Source organism: Oncorhynchus gorbuscha, linkage group LG07 (assembly GCF_021184085.1).
Source record: "Oncorhynchus gorbuscha isolate QuinsamMale2020 ecotype Even-year linkage group LG07, OgorEven_v1.0, whole genome shotgun sequence".
Classification (NCBI taxonomy): Eukaryota; Metazoa; Chordata; class Actinopteri; order Salmoniformes; family Salmonidae; genus Oncorhynchus; species Oncorhynchus gorbuscha.
Window position 1 is genome coordinate 16,331,308 of NC_060179.1, and position 25,342 is coordinate 16,356,649.

The 25,342-nt window shown below is 43.9% G+C and overlaps 1 protein-coding gene across 1 annotated transcript in view; it reads right to left on the minus strand.

Moving 5' to 3' along the window:
• LOC124039545 (brother of CDO-like) overlaps positions 1–19,426 on the minus strand; it is a 59,192-nt gene extending 39,766 nt beyond the window's left edge. The window contains exon 1 of the mRNA XM_046355632.1: positions 19,225–19,426. The gene's annotated coding sequence lies outside the window, so the exon portion shown is untranslated. The remainder of the gene's footprint in view (positions 1–19,224) is intronic.
• Between the last annotated feature and the right edge of the window lie 5,916 nt (positions 19,427–25,342).

The window sequence follows — 25,342 nt, forward strand, 5'->3', positions numbered from 1 at the left end:
ATGGTGAGGGCTGTATGAGATGGTGAGGGCTGTATGAGATGGGGAGAGGTGTATGAGATGGTGAGGGCTGTATGAGATGGGGAGAGGTGTATGAGATGGTGAAGGCTGTATGAGATGGTGAGGGCTGTATGAGATGGTTAGGGCTGTATGAGATGGTGAGGGCTGTATGAGATGGTGAGGGCTGTATGAGATGGTGAAAAGAAAAGTGTATGAGATGGTTAGGGCTGTATGAGATGGTGAGGGCTGTATGAGATGGTGAGGGCTGTATGAGATGGTGAGAAGTGTATGAGATGGTTAGGGCTGTATGAGATGGTGAGGGCTGTATGAGATGGTGAGGGCTGTATGAGATGGTTAGGGCTGTATGAGATGGTGAGGGCTGTAAGAGATGGTGAGGGCTGTATGAGATGGTGAGAGGTGTATGAGATGGTGAGGGCTGTATGAGATGGTAAGAGGTGTATGAGATGGTGAGAGGCGTATGAGATGGTGAGAGGTGTATAAGATGGTGAGAGGTGTATGAGATGGGGAGAGGTGTATGAGATGGTGAGAGGTGTATTAGATGGTGAGGGGTGTATGAGATGGGGAGAGGTGTATGAGATGGTGAGAGGTATTAGGAGTCAGTGGATAAAGCCTCTTTGTGGCGCTGGTGCAGGCAGGCTTCTTGGGTTCCCTTGGCCAAATCAGGGCCCTATTGTTCCCCTGCCTCCCAGGATAAATTAGTTTTGACAAGGCTGCTAATTGGATAAAACCAGGCTGGAGCCTCCTCGCTGAGCACTCAAATTCCATCTGCTTTCTAGCATGGAGAGAGAGGACACAGGATGAGGGGCGGGTTAGGGGTGTTGGGTAGCTAAGCTGTTGAATATGTATCACCCCCCTACTCCTCCTCCTCCTCTCTTCCTCACACCCTCTCTCTCTTCCTATCCACCATTTTACATCCTTTACTACCCCCCCATCCAAACATCACAATGGCCCCCCTTTAGATAAACACATGCGGTGTCAAGTGTGAGGATTGCTGGGTTCAACTGCTCCGCTCGGGCCCGCCGGCCCACAATGCCGCACTGCATTGCTGCCATGCGGGAGGCCGGTTGCCCCTAGCGACGCTAACAGGCAGAACGTACCTTAATAGAGTGGAGAGTCATTGTAAAGCAGTGAGCCGGCGCGCGGACAAAGACCCCACGGACCCCCAGAGAGAAAGGGGACAAAGACCCCACGGACCCCCAGAGAGAAAGGGGAGACGCTACTCTGAAGGGCCCCGGGAAGAGCTGATGATGGGGCCTGCTCAATGGAAGAGAGGAGAGGAAGAGAGTGTGTGTGTGGGGGGCAGTTTGAGAGTAATGTGGGGGGGGGGGGGGTGGAGGCTCAATGACCAAGAGGATTGAGAGTAGTGTGGAGAGGTGAGTGGGGGAGGGTTCAATGACCAAGAGGGTTGAGAGTAGTGTGGAGAGGTGAGTGGGGGAGGGTTCAATGACCAAGAGGATTGAGAGTAGTGTGGAGAGGTGAGTGGGGGAGGGTTCAATGACCAAGAGGATTGAGAGTAGTGTGGAGGGGTGAGTGGGGGGAGGGTTCAATGACCAAGAGGATTGAGATTAGTGTGGAGGGGTGAGTGGGGGAGGGTTCAATGACCAAGAGGATTGAGATTAGTGTGGAGGGGTGAGTGTGGGGAGGGTTCAATGACCAAGAGGATTGAGAGTGGTGTGGAGAGGTGAGTGGGGGGAGGGTTCAATGACCAAGAGGATTGAGAGTAGTGTGGAGGGGTGAGTGGGGGAGGGTTCAATGACCAAGAGGGTTGAGAGTAGTGTGGAGAGGTGAGTGGGGGGAGGGTTCAATGACCAAGAGGATTGAGAGTAGTGTGGAGGGGTGAGTGGGGGAGGGTTCAATCACCAAGAGGATTGAGAGTAGTGTGGAGAGGTGAGTGGGGGAGGGTTCAATGACAATGAGGGTAGAGAGTAGTGTGGAGGGGTGAGTGGGGGCGGGCTCAATGACAAAGAGGATTGAGAGTAATGTGGAGAGGTGGGTGAGGGGTGGGTGGGGTTCAATGACTAAGAGGGTTGAGAGTAGTGTGGAGAGGCGGGGGGGGCTTAGATGGTTGAGGTTTGGGGGGGTGAAGGGGATGGAGAGGGCTTGACTGAGAAAGCAGAACAGGGTTCAAATTAACAGAGGGGATGCCAACTGGCAGGCGAGCAGGAGGACAGAGGGTCATGTCAAAGAGAGGGTGTGTGAGAGCCTCGTTTGAATGTGTTCAACATATTTCCTCTGCACTCAGTCAATCTGGATGCTGGTCCTTTGGTCAGGCTGGTCAGGCTGGTCAGGCTGGTCAGGCTGGTCAGGCTGAGTGAAGGAGATAAAAGACAACAACCGCTACAGCTCTGCTCTCGTTTGACATTTTAGTCATTTAGCAGACGCTCATGTCCAGAGCGACTTACTTAGTAGTGAGTGCATCCATTTTAATTTGTTCTGTTCCCCCGTGCCAATTTAAGATGAATTACCAGGCCCTCCAGGATTCCACAATTCTACGATCACATGTTTTGGTGGCAAAATCAACAACACCCCGCATAATATGTGTGGGCTTGCAAATTTGACCAATCACCACACAATGTCCGCATGAAACATTCAAAACATCGCAATATTATTGCTTAAAACTGACCCATCACCATAGTACAAAAAGAGGGCTCGCAATTTCAACCAATCAGCCGACACTAACAGCATAATATGGTTCAATCAAGCCACAAGTCAACAAACTTTTTACCTCATCAGCGCATTTTCTGAACTAATTGGACAAAATCGTTGTATAATGCTATGCTAAATGTCAGAATTGCAGCAGCAATTTTTGCCGGCAAATATCACAAAAAATACCTGCGGAATCGTGGAGGGACTGAATTACAATTCCCCAGCCCGTTCCCTCAGCTGTTAACTAAAACAAGTGGCAGTGCTGCCGTTTGGTTGTTTTCTGAATCCCAGACTATAACTTTAATAGCCTACACTGTTACCTAAACAATCCGTTAGCTACACTCAGGAGCAACCTGTTAGCTGTACAGGAACCAGTTCATCCCAGGTCCCTATGCTATGGCTAGGTCTATACCTAGCACATACCGTTTCAACACACAGTCCTGGCCCTCTCATTGGCTAGTCCAGTACCTGGGTTCTCTCTGACCTCTGACATTAACAGAATATTCTGGAGGGTTCTCTCAGGGTTCTCATAATGTGTCCCAGTGTCCGGTCTGGAGCATGAAGTCATGAGCTTTGCCAAAAGTCAAAAATCCCGTTTTGCCCTAGAAAGCCTATGTGAATTCCAATCGCCAGAATGAGACACAAAAAATTGTGTAGATGCCCAGTCTGGGCTCTAAAATGTGTTTATTATGATCAAGTTCAATCTCCAATGTGAATTCTGTTCGCTACAAACCAAGATATTTAATTAAACAATGATCAATTCTGACGACTACATTTGTCGTCACACAGGACCACGTGCTGACACAGACCAATCACAGGCCGGCAGGCTGGTCCTGTCTACGAGGAGGCTCTCGTAACACTTCTTGCCCTTATGGGGGTGTGGTGTTGACTACCTCAGCCAGGATGAAAACGTGCTTCATATTCAAATACTTGCGGCTTCATGCGCCATTTGGAGTCAGAGCTATCACCCTCTCTGGTTTTAATGTCTATGGATGTCGCCGCAACATTCTGGAGAGTTCTGGATCGCGTTTAATGTGGTAAAACCAACGTTACAGAACATTCAGATAGAACTGTTTTATGTAGAACACACACAAGGCTATGTCATGTAGATTAGGGAATCATGTTAGCTGGTCTTTACAGGGCATTTCTATCAGGCCGCCGTGCCCTCCTGATGGTGGCGCTGGTGAGGTCTGAGTTGGTGAGGTTGGCAGTTGAGCCCGCTCCAGCAGGTGAAACCCAGGAGGCCGTGCCCCGCTCATACCCCTCTCTCTGAGCTGAGTACCCACAATCCCCCTCTCAACATTTCTCTACATCTCCAGACATCAACAGCTCCCATGCTACAGAAATTTCACATCAAAAGCATCATCTAACAAGGTTGGGATCCCCCCACACTCTTCAAAAAGTATTAACCAGCTATTCTCTCCCCCCTCCGCCCCATCATTCCATCGATGCTAACGAGCACCAGGCCGTCTCAGGGATTAACGAGGGAGATCAAGCCAGGCCCGGAGGGGGCTCTAATCAATTAGGCACCGCTGCATTTGCATCATTTATATAACGAGGCAAAATGAACCATTGAACGCTAATTCTGGTGCTCCGGCAGGGTTCATAATGCCATGGTTAACAAACACATAATGTCACGACGGAAGCTGAATGGATGTCTGCCTCTGTGTCCTCCCGGGCCACGGGAACTAGAACCACCTGACTGAGCCCTACCCACGACCCAACACCACCCTGGGCATGTGTGTTGCAGCTTGTGTGTTTACAGTTGTGTGTGTTTATGATAATAATGAGCTATAGACTAGAAGTTACTGCTTTCGTCATACCACATGCAACAGCTAAATGGAATACTGTAGTTAACTTCATAAGCATAAAGAGCCTTTAATACTAAATGTGTGTGTGTGTGTGTGTGTGTGTGTGTGTGTGTGTGTGTGTGTGTGTGTGTGTGTGTGTGTGTGTGTGTGTGTGTGTGTGTGTGTGTGTGTGTGTGTGTGTGTGTGTGTGTGTGTGTGTGTGTGTGTGTGTGTGTGTGTGTGTGTGTGTGTGTTTGTTGCTTCTCTTCAGGGAAGACAGGGCGTTTCTGAGAAGCTTTTACTAAGAGCCAAGAGCCCCAGAGCAAACTCCCTGAGTAATCAAGTAATCAGTCCCATACACCACAGGAAAAAGACACCAAACTAAAACACACACGCACACGCAAACTAATGCCCAGTATTACACACTCACACACACATACACATACTCACATATACACACTCACACGCCAAACTGGCATCGTCACATAGTCAAAGTATACTCACAGAGGCATACAAAAATAAAAATATTAATTGTAATAAACAAGACCAGTTCAATCCTCCAGAACGTACATGGATTATAGCTACAGACACACAAAGACAGATAAACACATAACAACATACATGGATTATAGCTACAGACACACAAAGACAGATAAACACATAACAACATACATGGATTATAGCTACAGACACACAAAGACAGATAAACACATAACAACATACATGGATTATAGCTACAGACACACAAAGACAGATAAACACATAACAACATACATGGATTATAGCTACAGACACACAAAGACAGATAAACACATAACAACATACATGGATTATAGCTACAGACACACAAAGACAGATAAACACATAACAACATACATGGATTATAGCTACAGACACACAAAGACAGATAAACACATAACAACATACATGGATTATAGCTACAGACACACAAAGACAGACAGGGGAAAAATAAAGGGAGGAGTGGAGTGGAAGGGGCCCCTAGCTTCTTTGGCAGCTCATACATCAGAGTGAATGGAACCAATTATAAATCAAGATCTCCATATTATTCAAAAGCCCTGCTCAGCCCAGCCTGACTCCTGTCCTCCATACTGCTCTCTCTAGGGGAGGAAAGGAGGGAAAGAGAGGAGGGAGAGAGATGAATAAAGAAATGAGAAGGAATGGGAAATGAGAGAGAGGGAGAAAGAATGTAGATATAAGAAACAGCCTGGGAAAACGGGGAGGAAATGTAAAATCAGGTATAAAAGAAATAGGAATAGAGAAAATATAGGTATATGGCTGAGAGATAGGGGTTATATGTCAATAATAGATGGCTGAGAGATAGGGGTTATATGTCAATAATAGATGGCTGAGAGATAGGGGTTATATGTCAATAATAGATGGCTGAGAGATAGGGGTTATATGTCAATAATAGATGGCTGAGAGATAGGGGTTATATGTCAATAATAGATGGCTGAGAGATAGGGGTTATATGTCAATAATAGATGGCTGAGAGATAGGGGTTATATGTCAATAATAGATGGCTGAGAGATAGGGGTTTTATGTCACTCATAGATGGCTGAGAGATAGGGGTTATATGTCACTCATAGATGGCTGAGAGATAGGGGTTTTATGTCACTCATAGATGGCTGAGAGATAGGGGTTATATGTCACTAATAGATGGCTGAGAGATAGGGGTTATATGTCATTAATAGATGGCTGAGAGATAGGGGTTATATGTCAATAAGACTGTACTAGACTGCTTATTACATAATAATAAAGATCAGGTTAGTGTGACAAACCCTGTCTGTCTCTGTGTGTCTCTGGCTCTGTCTCTGTGTCTGTCTCTGTGTCTGTCTCTGTCTCTGTCTCTGTGTATTTCTGGCTCTGTGTGTCTCTGTCTCTCTCTCTGTGTCGGTCTCCGTCTCTCTCTCTGTGTCTGTCTCTGTCTCTGTGTTTGTGTCTGTCTCTGTGTTTGTGTCTGTCTCTCTCTCTCTGTGTCTGTCTCTGTGTTTGTCTCTGTGTCTGTCTCTGTCTATGTGCCTGTCTCTGTGTTTGTGTCTGTCCCTGTGTTTGTCTCTGTCTCTGTGTCTGTCTCTGTGTCTGTCTCTGTGTCTGTCTCTGTCTCTGTCTCTGTCTCTGTGTCTGTCTCTGTCTATGTGCCTGTCTCTGTGTTTGTGTCTGTCTCTCTCTCTGTGTCTGTCTCTCTCTCTGTGTCTGTCTCTGTGTTTGTGTCTGTCTCTGTATCCGTCTCTGTGTTTGTCTCTGTGTCTGTCTCTGTCTATGTGCCTGTCTCTGTGTTTGTCTCTGTCTCTCTCTCTGTGTCTGTCTCTGTGTCTGTCTCTGTGTTTGTCTCTGTGTTTGTCTCTGTGTTTGTCTCTGTGTCTGTCTCTGTGTCCATCTCTGTGTCCGTCTCTGTGTCATTCTCTGTGTGTGTGCGTCTGTGTGTGACTGTGTGTGTGTGACTGAGTGAGTTGCCTGTGGCCCTAAATGCCACAGGAACAGCTGGAGGGGACTCATTTCAAAGGGAGCTTTGAGTGTCAGACACTGGATTACCGGTGTGTGTGTGTGTGCGTGTGTGTGAGTGTGAGTGTGAGTGTGAGTGTGAGTGTGAGTGTGAGTGTGAGTGTGTGTGTGTGTGTGTGTGTGTGTGTGTGTGTGTGTGTGTGTGTGTGTGTGTGTGTGTGTGTGTGTGTGTGTGTGTGTGTGTGTGTGTGTGTGTGTGTGTGTGTGTGTGTGTGTGTGTGTGTGTGTGTGTGAGAGAGACTCTCAGACATGTTATAGCAAGGCCAGAGGAGTTCCATGTGTCCTGTCACTCAAACTAAAATGATGTTGTTCCGGACTAAAAGAGAAGCAGGCCAAAGCGCAGTAATGCAGACAGACAGACAGAGACACAGACAGACCTGTGCCAATAGCAACAGACACAAACACAGGCAGAATCTGTGGTAATCTGTATTGCTACAGTAACTGTCACAACAGAAAATGATTGCATCTCTAAAATCTAAAACTGACTGTGTTGCTGTTCTCAGACCAGTTCTTTTGATTTATGAGTGAAGCAACAAATATAGACTAGTGGTATTATCCCAGACCAGTGAAAGCCACCAGATCCATCCATCCAGCTAAGATAGGTTTCCACATCTCTGGGAATGATGGGGACTTGTAGTAAAAAGAAATAGACGTGTTCAGCCACCAGCCTATGATGGTAGGATCCAAATCACCTATCTGATCCAAACTGAAATATCAAATCACCTATCTGATCCAAACTGAAATATCAAATCACCTATCTGATCCAAACTGAAATATCAAATCACCTATCTGATCCAAACTGAAATATCAAATCACCTATCTGATCCAAACTGAAATATCAAATCACCTATCTGATCCAAACTGAAATATCAAATCACCTATCTGATCCAAACTGAAATATCAAATCGCCTATCTGATCCAAACTGAAATATCAAATCGCCTATCTGATCCAAACTGAAATATCAAATCGCCTATCTGATCCAAACTGAAATATCAAATCACCTATCTGATCCAAACTGAAATATCAAATCGCCTATCTGATCCAAACTGAAATATCAAATCACCTATCTGATCCAAACTGAAATATCAAATCACCTATCTGATCCAAACTGAAATATCAAATCACCTATCTGATCCAAACTGAAATATCAAATCACCTATCTGATCCAAACTGAAATATCAAATCACCTATCTGATCCAAACTGAAATATCAAATCACCTATCTGATCCAAACTGAAATATCAAATCACCTATCTGATCCAAACTGAAATATCAAATCACCTATCTGATCCAAACTGAAATATCAAATCACCTATCTGATCCAAACTGAAATATCAAATCATCTTCCTGAGCCGAACCGAAATATCAAATCACCTATCTGATCCAAACTGAAATATCAAATCACCTTCCTGAGCCGAACCGAAATATCAAATCACCTTCCTGATCCAAACTGAAATATTGTTGTTGAGTGACAAAGTGCATGTCTTTTGAATCAGAGAACAAACTCAATAAGAACGCATCCCAGAATACTACTGGACAGAGAAAAGCAACTCCTAGACACAGAAACAATCAGAAATGGCAATAATAACCAACGAGAAACTACTTTCAGTGTAACAGAAGAGTAAAGGCGTCCGTCCGCATGCTTTCCATCCGAAACAGTTTGGAACAGATGACATTTTGTGATGTTTTATTTCGTTATGGTCTTCAGTAAGGGTTTACTCGGCTGTTCTTAGACAAACAACCTTATCTTCGAGGCAAACCGAAGTTTGCTAGCTCAAAACTATGCCCCTACGTCATCTTAGATGTAAAATTGTGTGACTAAGATCTCCTCTGCAAAAACGTGAAAATGAATGAGACATTTTAAGAGAGTATGAGAGCATACATTTGGTTCACCTAGCAGAGTTTGGCTAGGCGCCAGCCGAACCACAGCATGCAGAGGGCTTAAGACATTGGTTGATCCCTCCCTAGGGAGAAGACATTCCAGTGCCTGTCACAGAGTGATGGGTCATTACTCAATCATTACTCTGTCATAACACAGCCATAACACAGTCATATCAGTCATAACACAGTCGTATCAGTCATATCAGTCATAACACAGTCATATCAGTCATAACACAGTCAATTTGTAAGTCGCTCTGGATAAGAGCGTCTGCTAAATGACTTAAATGTAAATGTAAAATAAGTCATAACACAGTCATATCAGTCATAACACAGTCATAACACAGTCATATCAGCCATAACACAGTCATAACAAAGTCATATCAGTCATATCAGAGTCATAACACAGTCATATCAGTCATAACAGTCATATCAGTCATATCAGAGTCATAACACAGTCATAACAGTCATATCAGTCATAACACAGTCATAACAGTCATATCAGTCATAACACAGTCATAACACAGTTATATCAGTCATATCAGTCATAACACAGTTATATCAGTCATAACACAGTCATTACACAGTCATATCACAGTCATTACAGTCATTACACAGTCATATCAGTCGTAACACAGTCATAACACAGTCATAACACAGTCATATCAGTCATAACACAGTCATAACACAGTCATAACTCAGCCATTACTCAGTCATAACACAGTCATATCAGTCATAACACAGTCATTACACAGTCATATCACAGTCGTAACACAGTCATAACACAGTCATATCAGTCATAACACAGTCACAACACAGTCATAACTCAGCCATTACTCAGTCATAACACAGTCATATCAGTCATAACACAGTCATAACACAGCCATTACACAGTCATATCAGTCATAACACAGTCATTACACAGTCATATCAGTCATAACACAGTCGTAACACAGTCATTACTCAGTCATTACTCAGTCATATCAGTCATAACACAGTCACAACACAGTCATATCAGTCATAACACAGTCATATCAGTCATAACACAGCCATTACTCAGTCATATCAGTCATTACTCGGTCATAACACAGTCACAACACAGTCATTACTCAGTCATTACACAGTCATATCAGTCACAACACAGTCATATCAGTCATAACACAGTCATAACACAGTCATTACACAGTCATTACTCAGTCATATCAGTCGTTACTCAGTCATATCAGTCATAACACAGTCATATCAGTCATAACACAGTCATATCAGTCATTACACAGTCATTACTCAGTCATATCAGTCGTTACTCAGTCATAACACAGTCATATCAGTCATAACACAGTCATAACACAGTCATATCAGTCATAACACAGTCATATCAGTCATAACACAGTCATTACTAAGTCATTACTAAGTCATTACACAGTCATAACACAGTCATTACTAAGTCATTACACAGTCATAACACATTGACACAAGATGACGTTGAAGGATGGCTCCAACCAAAATATGTTGATGGCTCTGTGGGGTTATGTTCACACAAACTGTGTGTGTGTGTGTGTGTGTGTGTGTGTGTGTGTGTGTGTGTGTGTGTGTGTGTGTGTGTGTGTGTGTGTGTGTGTGTGTGTGTGTGTGTGTGTGTGTGTGTGTGTGTGTGTGTGTGTGTGTGTGTGTGCGTAAGAGAGAGAGTAAAGGCCAATTTTTCTTGTTTTTCAAGGGGAGGTCTTTTAAGGGAGTATGCGAGCACACTCGTTTGGTTCAGCTAGCCGAATTCGGCTAGGAGCCAGCCAAACTGCAGCATGCTGACGCCTTAAGAGACAGAGACAAAGATAGAAAGAGACAGACAGAAACCGAGAGAGGGTGAGAGAGGTTTCAGTCAGAGTGTTGCTGTGCTATCTGGTGCTCCTGTGTGAATGGTCTTTGAGAGGATGCCTGCGTGGCTCTTGGCTCGTTTAACGCTAGCTAATCTTTGTACAAATATCTACTTAGCACACACAGGACTGTTTGTCTACACACACTCTGCTTACTTACCAGTGTCTGGAGTTTATCAATGATCTAACAACACTATGTCAATCTCTCACACACAAACAGCAGAGTGTGTGTCAACACACCTAGAGGTCACTGACGCTAAAGGTCACACATGCCTTTATGCAAACATAAGTGTGACTTCTACCTACGTAAAACTAGTCTTCTGATTCAGGGTGGCAAGCTGATGATGGATACTATGCAGTCAGCAGTACAAAACAACAGTATGTAGGGACGGGCATGTTCCACTTCAATGAACCAGTCCATTTAGAGTTTGTGATAAAACTGTCCTCATTTGGAATGCAGCTTGTGTATTCCATCCCGTTAGGATACAAGCTCCCGTTTAGGCCTACAAGCTCCCGATAGGATACAAGCTCCCGTTAGGCCTACAAGCTCCCGATAGGATACAAGCTCCCGATAGGATACAAGCTCCCGTTAGGATACATGCTCCCGCTAGGATACATGCTCCCGCTAGGATACATGCTCCCGTTAGGATACAAGCTCCCGTTAGGCCTACATGCTCCCGTTAGGATACAAGCTCCCGTTAGGCCTACATGCTCCTGATAGGATACATGCTCCCGATAGGATACAAGCTCCCGTTAGGCCTACAAGCTCCCGATAGGATACAAGCTCCCGTTAGGCCTACAAGCTCCCGATAGGATACAAGCTCCCGTTAGGCCTACAAGCTCCCGATAGGATACAAGCTCCCGATAGGATACAAGCTCCTGTTAGGATACATGCTCCCGCTAGGATACATGCTCCCGTTAGGATACATGCTCCCGTTAGGCCTACATGCTCCAGTTAGGCCTACATGCTCCCGTTAGGATACATGCTCCCGTTAGGATACATGCTCCCGTTAGGATACATGCTCCCGTTAGGATACATGCTCCCGTTAGGCCTACAAGCTCCCGTTAGGATACATGCTCCCGTTAGGATACATGATCCCGTTAGGATACAAGCTCCCGTTAGGATACATGCTCCCGTTAGGATACATGCTCCCGTTAGGATACAAGCTCCCGTTAGGATACAAGCTCCCGCTAGGATACAAGCTCCCGCTAGGATACAAGCTCCCGTTAGGATACAAGCTCCCGTTAGGATACAAGCTCCCGTTGCAAATGTCAAAAAAATAAAACGGAAATAATTTATTTTTTACGTAAGTATTTCAACCCTTTGCTATGAGACCCGAAATTGAGCTCAAGTGCATCCTGTTTCCATTGATCATCCTTGAGATGTTTCTACAACTTCATTGGAGTCCACCTGTGGTAAATTCAATTGATTGGACATGATTTGGAAAGGCACACATAAGGTCCTACAGTTGACAGTGCATGTCAGAACAAAAACCAAGCCATGAGGCTGAAGGAATTGTCCGTAATACATCGAAACATGATTGTGTCGAGGCACAGATCTGGGGAAAGGTACCAAAATATTTCTGCTGCATTGAAGGTCCCAAAGAACACAGTGGCCTCCATCAATATTAAATGGAAGAAGTTTTGAACCACCAAGACTCTTCCTAGAGCAGGCCGCCCGGCCAAATTGAGCAATCGGGGGAGAAGGGCCTTGGTCAGGGAGGTGACCAAGAACCTGATGGTCACTCTGACAGAGCTCCAGAGTTCCTCTGTGGAGAACCTTCCAGAAGGACATCCATCTCTGCAGCACTCCACCAATCAGGCCTTTATAGTAGAGTGGCCAGACGGAAGCCACTCCTCAGTAAAAGGCCCGCTTGGAGTTTGCCAAAAGGCACCTAAAGGACTCTCAGACCATGTGAAACAAGATTATCTGGTCTGATGAAACCAAGATTGAACTCTTTAGCCTAATAAATGCCAAGCGTTACTTCTGGAGGAAACCTGGTGGTGAAGCATGGTGGTGGCAGCATCATGCTGTGGGTATGTTTTTAAGTGACAGGGACTGGGAGACTAGCCAGGATCAAGGGAAAAATGAATGGAGCAAAGAACAGAGAGGTCTTTCATGAAAACCTGCTCTAGAGCGCTCAGGACCTCAGACTGGAGCGAAGGTTCACCTTCCAACAGGACAACGGCCGTAAGCACACAGCCAAGACAACACAGGAGAGGCTTTGAGACAAGTCTCTGAATTTCCTTGAGTGGCCCAGCCAGAGCCTGGACTTGAACCTTATCCAACATCTTTGGAGAGACCTGAAAATAGCTATGCAGCGACGCTCCCCATCCAACCTGGCAGAGGTTGAGAGGATATGCAGAGAAGAATGGGAGAAACTCCCCAAATATAGTTGTGCCAAGAAGTCTCAAGGTTGTAATTGCTGCCAAAAGTGCTTCAACAAAGTCCTGAGTAAAGGGTCTGAAAACGTATGTAAATGTGATATTTCCTTTTTTTTAATATACATTTGCAAAACATTCTAAAAACCTGCTTTTGCTTTGTCATTATGGAGGATTGCATGTAGATTGATTAGGGATAAAAACAACTTCATCCATTTTAGAATAAGGCTGTAACATAACAAAATGTGGAAAAAGTCAAGGGGTCTGAATACTTTCTGAATGCACTGTATGTACTGTATTATCACTGAGACAAGGAGATTTATTCAAAACCGCTGAAAAGCCAAAAGCACATCGTTTCAGGTACATCTGTGTAATGTGATCAATTGTTAGTTAGGTGGCAGGGATACAGGAGTGTGAGCAAACATCTACAACTTCTATGTGTCTCGAACTAGGCAGACTTTTCACTCCTCCGCTTGCATTTTTTATCTCTGTCCTCCCTTTCTCTTCCATGCTTCTCTCTTGGACAGCTATGTTCTCTATTCCCTCCCTCCTTCCTTCCCCTCTCCTCTACCTCCTTTCTCCATCCCTCCCTCTCTCTCCCCCTCATCCTGTCTGGAAGAGGCTGTGGAAGGCTATCGAGGTATGCAGGGTCAGGCTTGGGAGGCAGGGCGGCTCGGAGCCCCAGGGGAGGGTACTGGACCCTGGCCACCTGTTGCTCCAGGTGGCCTTCTCTGAGACTGGACACCTAAAACCACCAGGACATGAGAAACCTGACCCTACAACCCCTGCAACACTAAAGCATAATATGTCAAGTAAACTACACAGCCCTATATGCAAATCTACAGAACAATAGGTTTGATCTGTGGGAAATGTTCAAATGAGCTTCCAGCAACCAAGCATTTATAGTTGGCTATGTGTATGATCACCATTACACTAAAACACCAGTATAACCGCCTAATATGGATAGACTCACAGCCTAAAGTAGCTCTCTTTCACAAGCACAGTCCACAGTGCAGGCTATGAGAAACACACAGCATGCCCTACACTGAGATCAGACTTCACTGGGACATGCAGGTGATCCTGAGAGGGGCGTGTTCAAGACGAGAGTGACAAGCTGCACATTCCAGTGTAAAGAGATAATCCTGATTGGAGAACCATCATGCGCACACACACACACACACACACACACACACACACACACACACACACACACACACACACACACACACACACACACACACACACACACACACACACACACACACACACACACACACACACACACACACACACACACACACACACACACACACACACACACAGAGTTAGGCCCGCAGATAGTAGCCTGCAGGCTGTTATGACTACATGATCGTACCCGCTGTAGCACAGATGAAAGTACACCCTCAGGAGTTATTTTTCTCCTTTTGCTAATTAACATTAAATCCTAAGAAAACAATAAACCTTTCCACAGATGTAGCCAGAACTTAGACAGAACTCAAAAAGTCACACATTCCCAGAACAAGAACTAAAGAACTATCCACCCAGTGTCACAGCCAGGACAAAAATGATCCATGGACTCAGTGCCAATCTATATTCATGGCATCAGAAGCAAAACAACAGCAACCAGAACCTAGCCAGTGTAAGCAACCATGGACCCATATCCAGAACATAGCCAGTACAAGAGCTATCCTGCCCAGAACCAGAACTATCCAAGAAAATACACCCAGACAGGGTGAGATCTATCCATTGAGTCATTGTCAAAACAAGAGCTATCCAATGAGTCCTAGCCAAGCTATTCATAGACAGAACAAGACATACCTACTGAGAGTGGACCAAAACACCAATGCCAAACACACACCTATTAAGGCAACACAGTACTTCAAGGCCTGATGTTATCTTTCCAGAATAGGCCTATGGACCAATCCTTGTCTTTAACCCTGTTCTTAATAGTTATCGAATGTTGGGCTGGCATGAAAATGGAACAGTAAAATGTGTGTGTTCATCGGCACATAGCTAAGGCTGCTCAAAACTCTGCCACCAAATAAGATCAGAAGACTGAGAAAGGAGAGAAAGCCAATCAGACTGGAAAGAATTAGAGAATAGCTTTGACCAGAGACCGCCGAAGGTCAACAACAAACTCTACCACACCAGAGTTACCAAACAAGATGTTTCTTAGATGTCCCTCAGACAGAGGCACAGGAATCAACGCCAAACATACATGGCCTCTTGGTAAACCAGTTCACTTATTCTGTTAATTCAAGAGATCATTCTTCTTGATCTCTTCAAGTAAAGGTATGCAAAGATCACACATTTTACTGCAGTGGGCTAAATCAGGGTCACACAGAGTGTTTCTTGGTAGTTTTAAACAAATCTACTTTGAAACAAACACCTCACACACATGGTTATGGGCTGAAACCAAATAATACATCTGACATGGTACAGGTGTCGAGTTGAAATGTATTACATTTAGAGTTTGCATCCCAATATTACACTTTATATACATCACAGAAGACTGAAATATAACAAAACTCTGTGACATAGAAACACCGGACTTTCTGTTAATAAAAAAAAAATCCTGTTTATTAATTATGAAATGATGAATAAGATTAATAATATTCCACCCATAAGGCCACTAGAAGACAAGTTGGTCATTTGACTGCAGGAAAGGGTTTTAAGAGCGATGGGGGGAAATCAATACAGTTACATATCGGGATATTCTTTTTTTTTACAATATATTGTATCTTTTAGTTTTGACAATATCCAAGTCTTATATTTACACTAGTTGACTGTACCTGCACCAAAACAAAGTATTTTTCTTTCATAGCTTGTTCTCCATCTTCTATTTAAATAGGGAGACAATTAGTTTTCATCACTTTTATTTCCATGACTGATTAAAGCTTGTTTTCTCATGACTCTCTCTTGTCCCTCTGCAGAAGACATGGTGAACAATATGTTTGGGACAACAAATCACAATTTATAACTATAAAATCACAGTATCGAATAGAAATACATATTGAATCATGACAATCTCAATACATACATTATACAGCACCAGTCAAAGGTTTGGACACACCTACTCAATCTAAGGTTTTTCTTTATTTTTACTATTTTCTACATTGTAGAATAATAGTGAAGACATCAAAACTATGAACTAACACATATGGAATAATGTAGTAACCAAAAAAGTGTTAAACAAATATATTTGAGATTTTTCAAAGTAGCCACTCTGCCTGGATGACAGCTTTGCACACGCTTGGCATTCTCTCAACCAGCTTCATGAGGTAGTCACCTGGAATGCATTTAAATGAACAGGTGTGCCTTGTTAAAAGTTCATTTGTGAAATGTATTTCCTTCTGAATGAGTTTGTGCCAATCAGTTGTGTTGTGACAAGATAGAGTTGGTGTACAGAAGATAGCCCTATTTGTTAAAAGACCAAGTCTATATTATGGCAAAAACAGCTCAAAAAAGCAAAGAGAAACGACAGTCTATCATTAATTTAAGACATCCTGACATGACGTCAGTCAATCCGGAAAATTACGACAACTTTGAAAGTTTCTTCAAGTGCAGTCGCAAAAACCATCAAGCACTATGATGAAACTGGTTATCATGAGGAACGCCACAGGAAAGGAAGATCCAGAGTTACCTCTACAGCAGAGGATAAGTTCATTAGAGTTACCAACCTCAGAAATTGCAGCTCATATAAAGGCTTCACAGAGTTCAAGTAACAGACACATCGACATTCATAGGAGACTGCATGAATCAGGCTTTCATGGTTGAAGAACACCAATAAGAAGAAGAGACTTGCATGTGCCAAGAAACACAAGCAATGGACGTTAGACCGGTGGAAATCTGTTCTTTGGTCTGATGAGTCCAAATTTGAGATTTTTGGTTCCAACTTCCGTGTCTTTGTGAGATGCAGAGTCGGTGAACGGATGATCTCCGCGTGTGTGGTTCCCACCGTGAAGCATGGAGGAGGAGGTGTGATGGTGTGGGGGTGCTTTGCTGGTGACATTGTTGGTGATTTATATAGAATTCAAGGCACAGTTAACCAGCATGGCTACCACAGCATTCTGCAGCGATACGCCATCCCATCTGGCTTGTGCATAGTGGGACTATCATTTGTTTTTCAATGGGACAATGACCCAACACACCTTCAGGCTGTGTAAGGGCTATTTGACCAAGAAGGAAAGTGATGGAGTGCTGCATCAAATGACCTGGCCTCCACAATCACCTGACCTCAACCCAATTGAAATTGTTTGGGATGAGTTGGACTGCAGAGTGAAGGAAAAGCAGCATATATCAGTATATGTGAGAACTCCCACATCAGTAGGTGTGTCCAAACTTTTGAGTGGTACTGTATTTACAAAAGTATGTGGAAACCCCTTCAAATTAATAGATTTGGCTTTTTCAGCCACACCTGTTGCTGACAGGTGTATAAAATCGAGCACACAGCCATGCAATCTCCATAGACAAACATTGGCAGTAGAATGGCTTACTGAAGAGCTTAGTGACTTTTAACGTGGCACTGTCCCACATTTCCAACAAGTCAGTTCATCAAATTTCTGCCCCGCTAGAGCTGCCCTGGTCAACAGTAAGTGCTGTTATTGGGAAGTGGAAACGTCTAGGAGCAACAATGGTTCAGCCCCAAAGTGGTAGGCCACACAAGCTCACAGAACAGGACCGACGAGTGCTGAAGTGTGTAAAACGTAACAAATCGTCTGTCCTCGGTTGCAACACTCACTACCGAGTTCCAAAAAGCCTCTGGAAGCAATGCCAGGCTGTTATAGCAGCAAAGGTGGGGGAGGACCAACTCCATATTAATGCCCATGATCTTGGAATAAGATGTTCGATGAGCAAATGTCCACATACTTTTGGTCATGTAGTGTATCATATCGGCACCAAAGTATCGTGATAATATGGTATCATGAGATCCCTGGCAATTTCAAGCCCTCGTTTTTAATCCATCTGACAACATGGATTGAGCTGAAACAATCTGTCCAGCTGTCAGAATATCTTTTCGGTTTAACTGAGGTCTATTTTCTATGCGAGGCAGTTGGGCTAATTGTATTCTAAATAGAGCAGTGGCTATCTCACCCATTCGCGGATTCGCCAAGAGCTCATTAGCCCATTGGATTAGAAAAAAATATTTTGTCATTTAAATTATTCCTCAGCAAAGGAATGATATGAGACTCATTGAGAGACGCCCTTGACAGCTCACAGCTAAAAGACATTCAGGCATTCCACCGCATTGATGGTTCAGAAGAGTTCACCAGCTGTCCATTTATTGTAATTCGGTTATTCTTGCACAGTGTACGTTTGGTTTAGTGATGAGGCGAGTGGGTTCTTTTTAAAAGCAGACAATTAGTGGTGTCAAAGCTGTGCGTCATGAGATAAAATCCAATCTGTTTCGGTTGACATTGAGGCAGGCTAATAAATTAGATGTAGGCATGAAAGCAACGATTTGGGGAGGGAATTTGGCAGCGCTTTGCCATGTCTGTTTTCTGTTACTCTCCTCTATAAGAACGACTATGGACTGAGGCCTGCAAAAATCTTCACACTGTTGATCTTAAAATGACAATGTTTTTACCCAAAAATAATATACATTTTAATCATGAGAATAATACAAAATGCATTCAGACACAAAGATCTAACGTTTGAGAAACTAATTTGGCAAAAAAAAGACGCAATTCTGAAAGCTGAAGGCAGAAATGGTCTAGCTACTACCCCATCACTCAATGAGTCCCAAAACTATCTTCTACAACCATCCTACAATCACATTTTCAAATGAGTACTTTTTATGACCATTTCGTTCCATATTCCCAATATTAAGCGCGCAGTCTTTGCTTCTATTGATTTGCCCTGAATGGTAGTTGAATCAAATAGAACGTGGAAACAAAACAATTGTTACACACAAAGTTAGCGAGGTATCCGCATCCCGATTACAACATGAAAAACACTGAACATACAAGGTTTATGTTATCACACATCCGTGTCTAAAATATGCTTCCCTGAGTGAATCCGCTATTACATATATAAAAGCATATTGTTAACTTGTAACGCATGTGTCATTACTTCGCGTAGTACCGCAAGACAGGGACCATTAGTAAAGAAAAACTTACCAAAACGTGCTATAGTTGGTGTTCACTCCTCGGACAACAATCTATCTCTTTCTCAGCTTTTTACTTCAGTAAAATCCGGGGCAAAAAACACTTTTCCTTTTTCTTTACTGCTTTAGTAATTTACTGCGATGCCACCGACATTTTCTTAGGTTCCCCAAGTTCTCACATTGAATGGCCGTTTTTGGATGACTGAGCTCTCAAACAATTCTCCCCTTTGCGACGCCTTTTCGGGTCCACCCACTTCCCAAGAAGGGGGAGGGATCTGAACAATAGGGGCTCGCTCCCAAATCACAAAGTTTGGTAAAGCCCTCTAGTTTCCCCCAAGAAACACACTCTATTGTCAGGCCCAGTGGTTCTCACCGCAGTGCGTAATGATGAAATGTGTTGTTATAATGAATGTATGTACCTGTGCATAAAATTGTTTAATAGGAACAGTATAAGACAAAACAAAAAAAGTCCCAAAAAGTTCTACATGGTGGGGGGAGAAAAACATGCCCCTCCCCCTCATCCCCTAGACTGGTGTGTTCCTCCAGTTTGTATTGAGCCCGTCCATTGAAGCCCGCATGCCTCTATCTCTCTCTAGCGCAGCTGTCAGGAGATGGAGGCAGTAAGAGGCAGTAAGAGGCATCGCAATACTCTCTCTCTCTCTCTCTCTCTCTCTCTCTCTCTCTCTCTCTCTCTCTCTCTCTCTCTCTCTCTCTCTCTCTCTCTCTCTCTCTCTCTCTCTCTCTCTCTCTCATACTACAGTGATCACAGAAAATAACCCATGCACATGCCTCGCAAATTCTACTTCACTTTAATCAGCGCCATTTGAAAGGAGGGGGCCAAACTGTCCACTTAATTAATAAAGGACTATCCCGACTAAGATTACAGGGGTTTGACAGGGTCCAGTTGGTGGGGGGTTGTCCGGGAGCTGAATGGAGGAGAGCCCACCATGCACCTGGTTATTGCAACACAGTGGGGTGTTATTTGCATACAAAGCCTTGCCGGTCTGTGACACCTGTTGTTCTTGTTCAAGGTGAAAGTGTATGAAGTGTGTGTGGTGCTTGGGGTAGCTGGGTTGTTGTGTGTGTTATTGCCAGTGTGCAGTTGGTCCTGTCTGTTCTTTATGCACCCCCTCCTGCTAGTTCATATCCACATGTTATTGGTATGCATGGGACTGATGATATTATTGACATGTTGGTGAAATAATTACGTTCATTCGTCAGTGACTAAAACTAAACAGTTTCCATAATCAGACATGCTCACTCACAAAGTAAGGATACTCTCTCCCTGTCCTGTGTACACAGACACACACACACACACACACACACATATTTTGGAGAGTCATCATCAGTATTTGAGGGTGTTTTCCCAAAGCTTTGGTGTGGGTGTGGTTTGCCAGTGCTTGGGGGGCTGTATTTACATGCTTTGGTTCTGGTGTTGCTGTTGCTACTGCTTGGGGGGCTGTTTCTATGTGGTTGTCAAACTCTGGACTGCTCTGGACTCTCCAGTGACAACTAGGAGCAGAGCGAGAGGGTCCCAAACTCTCAACCAACCCCTCCATACCACCTCTTCCCCCTCCCCCTATCCTCTCTGTGCTGGTCTGGCTGAATTAGGCCTGGACAAAAGGCTTTGTAGCCCGGCCATGAAAGGCCCATTAACCATACTGCAGCCCCCAGAGGCCTTGCCCGCAGCAGACCACCTCCCAGAATGCCTCTCTCTCAGCAGGCTGCTGTCCCAGCATGCAACGCTCCCCTTCAGCTAGGCTGTCCTGTCACCACTCCTAGCTTCAGCCCCCCCCCCAACCACCAAACCCCATTATAGACCCAGACAAAGATTGTCATGTAGATTGTTATGAATTAAGTTATTCGAGTGATAGAGAGGGAGTGAGAAGTTGGGGAAAATAGTGGGAAAGTGGACTTTTTTTACTGTGTGAATGTTGGCAGTGTTTAGGCTGTGTATCTATCTGTTTGTACTGTGTATACATATAGACTACTTACAGCCTATTGTATGTAGTTAGTAGGTACTCATTGAGTATGAATGAAAATGGGTAGCTAACTACAGCACTACAACGTCTCAGTTATATCAATGTTGATCATTGATCATATCAAATAAGCAATATAAATAAATAAAGTACAGAATAAAAATGGGTTTGCGTGATGCATGTCATTTCCTGTGTCTGCAGGTGTTTGTGGGGTACTGTACGCATCAATGTTGAGTGTGATGTTCTCCTAAACCCCCCCCCCAAAGTCTCATCAGTCTTCACTGAGCACACTATTATTCATGTGGGCGCCATGACAACGACTCCCTCACGTGGTGTCTCCTACTGACCTTAGCAGCTGTGTCACATCCTCACTGTGACAAAACACTGAACAAATCACACACACACACACACACACACACACACACACACACACACACACACACACACACACACACACACACACACACACACACACACACACACACACACACACACACACACACACACACACACACACACACACACACACACACACACACACACACACACCTGCTAACGTACGCTTGCACTCTATGACACAAGTGCACTGAAGTACCCTCTTAAAATGTTAGAACTGAGAACATACAGTCTTACACATTTGGAACCACGTAAAGATAAGAAATGATTTGAAAATGCAGGGTGCACATCCACCCTGCAGGACTCAAAATACTCACCACTACAGACTAAAAACTTTACAAGTTGCAAAAAATGTGATTCAAGACGTGAATGCTGATTGATTGACAACAGTGATATATCAGATCTTATACCACGGGTTAGACAAAACATGTATTTTAACTCTTTTAATTATGTTGGTAAACAGTTTATAATAGCAATAAGGCACCTCGGGGGTTTGTGGTACATTTTTTTTAACCTTTATTTAGCCAGGCAAGTCAGTTAAGAAAAAAATATTATTTTCAATGACGGCCTAGGAACAGTGGGTTAACTGCCTGTTCAGGGGCAGAACGACAGATTTGTACCTTGTCAGCTCAGTGGTTTGAACTTGCAACCTTCCGGTTACTAGTCCAACACTCTAACCACTAGGCTACCCTGCCGCACATGGCCAATATACCACGGCTAAGGGCTGTATGCAGGCACTCCGCATTGCGTCATGCTTTCAACCTCAGGAGGCTGAAAAAATTTGGCTTATCACCAAAAGCACTCACAAACTTCTACAGATGCACAACCCCAATCGCCCACAACCCACAACCGTAAGGCTCTCCAGAGGGTACAACCCACAACCATAAGGCTCTCCAGAGGGTAGTGAGGTCTGCACAACGCATCACCGGGGGCAAACTACCTGCCCTCCAGGACACCTACATCACCCGATGTCACAGGAAGGCCATAAAGATCATCAAGGACAGCAACCACCCGAGCCACTGCCTGTTCACCCCGCTATCATCCAGAAGGCGAGGTCAGTACAGGTGCATCAAAGCTGGGACCGAGAGACTGAAAAACAGCTTCTATCTCAAGGCCATCAGACTGTTAAACAGCCACCACTAACATTGAGTGGCTGCTGCCAACACACTGACTCAACTCCAGCCACTTTAATAATGGGAATTGATGGGAAATTATGTAAATATATCACTAGCCACTTTAAACAATGCTACCTAATATAATGTTCCCTACATTATTCATCTCATATGTATACGTATATACTGTACTCTATATCATCTACTGCATCCTTATGTAATACATGTATCACTAGCCACTTTAACTATGCCACTTTGTTTACATACTCATCTCATATGTATATACTGCACTCAATACCATCTTGCCTATGCCGCTCTGTACCATCACTCATTCATATATATTTATGTACATATTCTTTATCCCCTTACACTTGTATCTATAAGGTAGTAGTTTTGGAATTGTTAGGTAGATTACTTGTTGGTTATTACTGCATTGTCGGAACTAGAAGCACAAGCATTTCGCTACACTCACACTAACATCTGCTAACCATGTGTATGTGACAAATACAATTTTATTTGATTTGATTGATTTGCTTAAGAACAGCCCTTTGCCGTGGAATATTGGCCAAATACAGTGCCTTGCAAAAGTATTCATCCCCCTTGGCATTTTTCCCATTTTGTTGCATTACAACCTGTCACGCCCTGTCACGCCCACCCGGACCCTCCCCTGTAGGTTCAGGTTTGCTGCCGGGAGTCCGCACCTTTGCCAAAAGGCATGTGGGAGACTCCCCAAACATATGGAAGAAGGTACTCTGGTCAGATGAGACTAAAATTGAGCTTTTTGGCCATCAAGGAAAACACTATGTCCGGTGCAAACCCAACACCTCTCATCACCCCGAGAACGGCATCCCCAAAGTGAAGCATAGTGGTGGCAGCATCATGCTGTGGGGATGTTTTTCATCGGCATGGACTGGGAAACTGGTCAGAATTGAAGGAATGATGGATGGCGCTAAATACAGGGAAATTCTTGAGGGAAACCTGTTTCAGTCTTCCAGAGATTTGAGACTGGGACGGAGGTTCACCTCCCATCAGGACAATGACCCTGAGCATACTGCTAAAGCAACACTCGAGTGGATTAAGGGGAAATATTTAAATGTCTTTGAATGACCTAGTCAAAGCCCAGACCTCAATCCAATTGAGAATCTGTGGTATGACTTAAAGATTGCTGCCCACCAGCGGAACCCATCCAACGTGAAGGAGCGGGTGCAGTTTTACCGAGAAGAATTGGCAAAAGTCCCAGTGGCTAGATGTGCCAAGCTTATAGAGGCATACCCCAAGAGACTTGCAGCTGTAATTGCTTCAAAAGGTGGCTCTATAAAGTATTGTCTTTGGGGGGGGGGGGGTTGAATAGTTATGCACGCTCTAGTTTTCTGTTTTTTGTCTTATTTCTTGTTTGTTTCACAATTTAAAAAAATGGCATCTTCAAAGTGGTAGGCAAGTTGTGTAACTCAAAATGTTCTGTTCTTTCTCTCTCTGACTGTGCTGGAGCTCAGTGTAGTGTGTATGTGTGTGTGTAAAAAAACGAATACAATTTAATCGTCACATGCGCGGAATACAACAAGTGTAGACCTAACAGTGAAATGCTTATTTACAAGCTCATAACCAACAATGCTTTAAGAAGTGTGTATCCCTTAATCGTCATGTACACAACTGTTCAAAAGTTTGGGGTCACTTAGAAATGTCCTTGTTTTTTAAAGAAAACCAAAAAATGTTGTCCATTAAAATAACATCAAATTGATCAGAAATACAGCGTAGACATTGTTAATGTTGTAAATTACTGTTGTTGCTGGAGACAACAGATTTTCAATGGAATATCTACATAGGTGTACAGAGGCCCATTATCAGCGTTCAGTGTAAGTTGTGACACTAGACTATAGTAGTGTAGGTATGGCGTTCAGTGTAAGTTGTGACTAGACTATAGTAGTGTAGGTCTGGCGTTCAGTGTAAGTTGTGACTAGACTATAGTAGTGTAGGTCTGGCGTTCAGTGTAAGTTGTGACTAGACTATAGTAGTGTAGGTCTGGCGTTCTGTGTAAGTTGTGACTAGACTATAGTAGTGTAGGTCTGGCGTTCAGTGTAAGTTGTGACTAGACTATAGTAGTGTAGGTCTGGCGTTCAGTGTAAATTGTGACTAGAAGATAGTAGTGTAGGTATGGCGTTCAGTGTAAATTGTGACTCGACTATAGTAGTGTATTCCTGGCACTCAGTGTAAATTGTGACTAGAAGATAGTAGTGTAGGTCTGGCGTTCAGTGTAAGTTGTGACTAGACTATAGTAGTGTAGGTCGTTCAGTGTAAGTTGTGACTAGACTATAGTATAGTGTAAGTTGTGACTAGACTATAGTAGTGTCTGGCGTTCAGTGTAAGTTGTGACTAGACTATAGTAGTGTAGGTCTGGCGTTCAGTGTGAGTTGTGACTCTAGACTACAGTAGTGTAGGTCTGGCGTTTAGTGTAAGATGTGACTAGATAGTAGTAGTGTAGGTCTGGCGTTTAGTGTAAGTTGTGACTAGACTATAGTAGTGTTTTCCTGGCAGTGTAAGTTGTGACTCTCAGTGTAAGTTGTGACTCTAGACCATAGTAGTGTAAGTTGTGTCTGGCGTTCAGTGTAAGTTGTGACTCTAGACTTCAGTGTAAGTTGTGACTCTA